The sequence below is a fragment of the Eulemur rufifrons genome, chromosome 5 (assembly GCF_041146395.1).
Source record: "Eulemur rufifrons isolate Redbay chromosome 5, OSU_ERuf_1, whole genome shotgun sequence".
Classification (NCBI taxonomy): Eukaryota; Metazoa; Chordata; class Mammalia; order Primates; family Lemuridae; genus Eulemur; species Eulemur rufifrons.
In genome coordinates this window covers 42,166,701-42,172,700 of record NC_090987.1, presented here as the reverse complement: position 1 = coordinate 42,172,700, position 6,000 = coordinate 42,166,701, and the positions used below count along the sequence as shown (strand labels likewise).

The window sequence follows — 6,000 nt, the reverse complement described above, 5'->3', positions numbered from 1 at the left end:
TGACTGCATACTACCTCACAATGGAATGATTTGTTAGGATAAGCTAACTCCTATAACAAACATCCTTAAAATTTCAGTTGCTTAACTAATTACTTGCTCACATTGTGATGTGACCTAGTGAGGCTGTTCTCCTTGCTGTTGCTCAGGGATCCAGGGTCCTTTCATCTTGTTCTGCTGTCATCTTCCAATTCTGGACTTCAGGATTGCTGTGGAAGGAAGAGAGAGTATACGGAAGGCAAGCAGCTCTTAAATGTCTCGGCCAACACTTCAGGTACATTCCATTGTGAAGAATAGGAAATGTTTGGCCATGTCTCTAGGGAGAGGAAGTAGGAGGTTTGGTGAGCATCTAGCCAGCCTCTGCCACGCTGTAGTTGAGTGAAATCTAGTTGTCACTGAAGATGATCAGACAAGATGGATAAAGGTATTCTTTACAAATGTGAAAAGTGACTTTCACAAGAAATTATAAATAAATGGGATTAACTATTTTTTAATATTTATTGAAAATATTTCGCTTAATATTTCTCTTTATACACAGTTAAAATATGAAACATATTAAAAATATAAAATGTGCTGCTCTTTAGCTGTAATAACTGATTGGCTTTTATCTCACTTGGCTTAAAACTCTCAGAGGGCAAAGACTATGTACAATTTATCTTTCAATCACGAGGGCTTAATGCTGAGAAGATAATCAATAAAGACATAATTAATGACTAAATAGATAAATGCATGAATGAATGTATTGACAATAGTAAAACTTCAATTCAGACTAACAGGATAAAAGACTAGTGTTGAATTCGTGAGAATTTCAATTTATAGAATTTTTATTAAAATGCTTTTCTCTGTAGCAGAAGTGATAATTTGAATTAGCTACTCACAAATAATTAACTTATGTAGTATTATAATATTTGGTAGCATCTAGTTGAATTCCAGTGATTTTTGAGGTAGGCTGGGCGTGGTGGCTCACGCCTGTAATCCTAGCATTCTGGGAGGCCGAGGCTGGAGGATCGCTTGAGGTCAGGAGTTTGAGACCAGCCTGAGCAAGAGCGAGACCCCGTCTCTACTAAAAAAATAGAAAGAAATTAGCTGGACAACTAAAAAAATATATATGGAAAAAAATTAGCCGGGCATGGTGGCACATGGCTGTAGTCCCAGCTACTCAGGAGGCTGAGGCAGAAGGATCGCTTGAGCCCAGGAGTTTGAGGTTGCTGTGGGCTAGGCTGACGCCACGGCACTCTAGCCTGGGCAACAGAATGAGACTCTGTCTCAAAAAAAAAAAAAAAAAAAGTGATTATGAGGTAAAGATCTTGAAATTTTTTCATAAAGAGATTAAACATGCAGTTCAGTTTGAATTCAAATTTCATATCTGTGGTGAATAAGTTAGTGAAATTTTTATTTCATTAGTAATATTTGTCATACTTACTGTTTTAATTTTCTATTCATTTAATTCTACCATTCAGTGAGTTCCTTCTCAAACAGAAGACACTAATAAACACACTGTTCTATAATTATTAATATATAACCAGGTGATTTTATAATTGTAAGGAGGGCTAGAAAGGGGGAAAAGTAACCAGGAGTACATAATTTACCTTGGAGATTTAAAGAGGTTTTTGAAGAGGTACTGTTTGTGTTGAGATGAAAAGGAAGAGTGAGACAAAGCCAGACTGAGAATTGGGGAAAAGAGCACTTCAGAATGTTTGAAGGTACTGAGGAGAAGTTCTTGACAGGCGGGAGGAACTGAGAAAGGAGGTCAGGAGAGGTGAGAGGCAGGCACTGGCTAGATCTCATGGGCTTCCTAGGCCATGTTAAGGCATTGGACGTTTGCTTTAATGCATTAGCTCATGTGATATAAAAAAGGAAAAAAGAAGAACTTACTGTTTTAGATGACAACATATAATAAACCTTTTAGCCATCATAAAACATTTTGGAATAAAATATGTAAATACTGTCTTAGTCTGTTTGGGTTGCTATAACAAAATACCATGAACTGGGGGCTTATAAACAACAAACATTTATTTCTCATACTTCTGGAGGCTTGGAAGTCCAAGATTGAAGAGTTGGCAGATTCAGTGTCTGGTGGGAGCCTGTTTCCTGGTTCTTTCTGGCTGTGTCCTCACATGGTGGAAGGGGCGTGAGGGAGCTCTCCGGGGTCTCTTTTATAAGGGCACTAATCTCATTCGTGAGGGCTCTACCCTCATGACCTAATTACCTCCCAGAGGCCCCATTCCTAAAACCATCACCTTGGGGGTTAGGATTTTAACGTGAGTTTTGGGCTGACAGACATTCAGACCATAGCAAATACCAAGTATATAAATATAATAAATACAATTTTTATTTTTAAATTAAACCAACCAGGTGTGGTGGCTCACCCCTGTAATCCTAGCACTCTGGGAGGCTGAGGTAGGAGGATTGCTTGAGGTCAGGAGTTCAAGACCAGCCTGAGCAAGAGTGAGACCTCGTCTCTGCAAAAAATAGAAAATTTAGCCCGGCATGGTGGTGCACACCTGTAGTCCCAACTACTTGGGAGACTGAGGCAGGAGGATTGCTTGAGTCCAGGAGTTTGCAGTTGCATGAACTGTGATGACACCACTGCATTCTAGCCTGGGTGACAGAGTAAGACCTTGTCTCAAAAAAACAAAAACAAAAACCCACACTTGTAGCAGCAATTAAAAAAAAGTGAAAATATTGGTTGCATTTCATAAAGGAAAGAAAGAAAGCTAAACTAGATTGACAGAAATATGGTGGGAGATGGATTTAAAAAAGGGGAGAAAACAGAATTTGATTTAAACCTCACTTTTTATTTTTTTATTTTTATATTTATTTTATTTTATTTTTTTTTATTTTTTTATTTTTTTTGAGACAGAGTCTCACTCTGTTGCCCGGGCTAGAGTGAGTGCCCTGGCGTCAGCCTAGCTCACAGCAACCTCAAACTCCTGGGCTTAAGTGATCCTACTGCCTCAGCCTCCCGAGTAGCTGGGACTACAGGCATGCGCCACCGTGCCCGGCTAATTTTTTGTGTATATATATTTTAGTTGTCCATATAATTTCTTTCTATTTTTAGTAGAGACGGGGTCTCGCTCTTGCTCAGGCTGGTCTCAAACTCCTGACCTCCAGCGATCCACTCACCTCGGCCTCCCAGAGTGCTAGGATTACAAGTGTGAGCCACCGCGCCCGGCTTCCAACCTCACTTTTTAAATCAGAATAATTTCTACGTGAATTAAAGTTACCAACATAATAACTTTTATTTAACTTGTACTATGTGTCAAGCCTAGAATTAAACACTTTGTATTATATTGTCCATATTTTACTCATTTAATCCTTGGAGCAGCCCTATAAATGAGGGGTTATTTTTCTCCCATTTTGTAGTTAAGGCAGCAAGGCTTAGAGAGATAATGGGTAGTGCTACAGGCACTATAAATCTTGGCAGTTTGGCTCCAGAGTCTGTGTTTTTATCTGTCACACACATACTGTCTCAAAGTTCTAGGAAAAAATATATGCGAATATTTACGTAATATTGATGTGGGCAAGATCATTTTAATTATGATTATAAAGCCAAAGACAAGGGGGAAGGATTGATAGATTTGACTATATGCACATAGTTTAGTGAAACTTTTACATTTTCCCCAAATATCCAAAACAAAAATATAAACAAAAAGAAAAAAGTCTTGGCAGTGTATATAATAGACAAAGTGTTAATATTCTCTGTACATAAAGCATTCTTATATTTAAAAAAGAGCAAATACCTCAAAAGAACATGGTCTGGGGCAGAGGTCAACAAAATCATCTTGGACCAAATATAGTCCACTGTCTTATTTTGAAAATGAGGTTTTATAGGAGTGTGGTCATGCTTATCCATTTGCATTTTGTCTGTGGCTACTTTTGAGGTATGGCAGAGTTGAATGTGACATCCAAGCCAACAATGTTTAATATCGGGCCCCTTACAGGAAAAGTTTCCTGACCTCTGATACAGAGGAGTATCTACTTTTTGTGGTCTTGAAAGACAATAGAGAATCTCTTCTCTTTGGAATGACTTGGAGTAGTCCTGTTGAGCAGCAGAATGGACCAGCTGGGCTCTTGAGGTTCCTTCCTCACTTTCATCCTCTTTTATCTTGAACTCATCTTGGGTTGAGTTATTACATATGAATGCCTGTAGGCACCTGTTGTCTCTTATGTCTTTATTCCCATTGAGTAAGTCCTCCTACTAACCTATCTTTCTATACTTACCTTCTTCTATGGCACTACCTCTTTCATGGTAAACAAACCTCATAGTCCTCAGTGTTTCCAAGATACATTCTTTGACTTTCATCAATACCTGACTCTGCAACCATCTACCCTTTTCTGCTTTTGCACCTAGGTTGTTGACTTTTGCTGGAGAAATTCACACAAGCAGGGCAATTGATGTTACAACTACATTCATGGTCTCTAACCTGGTCTGGGAATCCTGTCCTGAAATCTTGTATGATCCCAAATCAGCTGAGAATTACCTCTAAAGGCTGGCCAACCTAACCTTTATTCTCTCACTTTAGCCCTCTTGTCCTACCACCCCCTTCCAGCTCTCCTACGATGAACTCACCTTCTACTTCACAGAGAAAATGGAGGCCTTCATGCAGTAAGTACTGGACCCTAACCTCTTCTCATTCCTCAGAGTCAGGAATCCCTTTGTGATACCTTCTTCCTGCTTTATTATCAACATTTTGCCTCTAAAATGTTTTTTTTTTCTATAGCTTATAAACTAGTTCATCTCTAGTCTTTCTATAAAAATGGAAGGAAGAGAAAGAGGGAGATGGGGTGGGGATAAAGAAGGAAAGAAAGCAAAGGAAGAAACGAAGTTTGTTTGTTTGTTTGTTTTTTTAAAACAGAGTCTTGTTCTGTTGCCCTTACTAGAGTGCAATGGCATCATCATAGCTCACAGTAACCTCAAACTCCTGGGCTCACGTAATCCTCCTGCCCCAGCCTCCCAAGTAGTTGGAACTATAGGTGCATGCCACCACACCTAGCTAAGTTTTCTATTTTTTGTAGAGCCGGGGTCTTGCTCTTGCTCAGGCTGGTCTTGAATTCCTGACCTCAAGTGATCCTCCTGCCTCGGCCTCCCAGAGTGCTAGGATTACAGGCGTGAGCCACCGCGCCCAGCCAAGAAGCTCTTTTGATATTTCTTTGGATCCTATATTCCTCATCAGCTGTCCTGCATACCTCTCCTTACCTTCAGCTCAGCTTTTTGATCACAGGCTCTCCACTTGTCACCAGCCCCTCACACAGTGTCATAAGGTTTAGCCTCCTGTGAGGCTTGTGCAGGTGCCCTGGCCAAAGTTGTCATGATAAGTGTGCCCTTCTGGTCCTGTCTTCTTGGACTCATTTGAGCTTGTGATACAGTTGACCGTTGCCTCATTCTTAAAATTTGCTTCATTTTCTTTGTGGATACCATTCTCTCCTGGTTTTTCTCTTTTATTTTTCCTCAAGTGCTTTGTGTGCTGTTACTCATTTTCCCACCTCTTTAGCAGAATTCCACCCTTAGTCCTCTTTTCTCTCTCTCTTCCTAGGCAATCTCATGACCTCTGTACTAATGACTCACACATGTTTTCCCATCCTAGACCTTTTTGAAGAGTCAGTCCTCCATCAAGTGCCTACTAGGTGAGTCCCATGTCTGGATGTCCTAATTTCATCTCAAACTGAAAATAGCCAAAATTCAACTCTTCGTCACCCCATCTACACCATGCTATGCTATACCCTGTCATACTGCATGAACCACCAGAGCATAATGCTTTGTGACTTATCTGCCTAAATTCCCTTTTGAGCTTCTTGAGGGCAGGGACCACATGTTTCATTGCTGTATATCAGTGTCCAATACATTGACTTTGCTCAGTAAATGTCTGAGAAGGCTGGTCATGGTGTCTCACACCTGTACTCCCAGCATTTTGGAAGGCTGAGGTGGGAGGATCACTTGAGGCCAGGAATTGGAGAGTAGCCTCAGCGACATAGGGAGACCCTATCTCTACCAAAAAAAAA

At 40.2% G+C, this 6,000-nt stretch overlaps 1 protein-coding gene across 1 annotated transcript in view; it reads left to right on the top strand.

Moving 5' to 3' along the window:
- Nucleotides 1–233: 233 nt before the first annotated feature.
- The window catches only part of GREB1L (GREB1 like retinoic acid receptor coactivator), a 229,932-nt gene continuing 224,165 nt past the window's right edge, over nucleotides 234–6,000 (top strand). The window contains exon 1 of the mRNA XM_069468527.1: nucleotides 234–271. The gene's annotated coding sequence lies outside the window, so the exon portion shown is untranslated. The remainder of the gene's footprint in view (nucleotides 272–6,000) is intronic.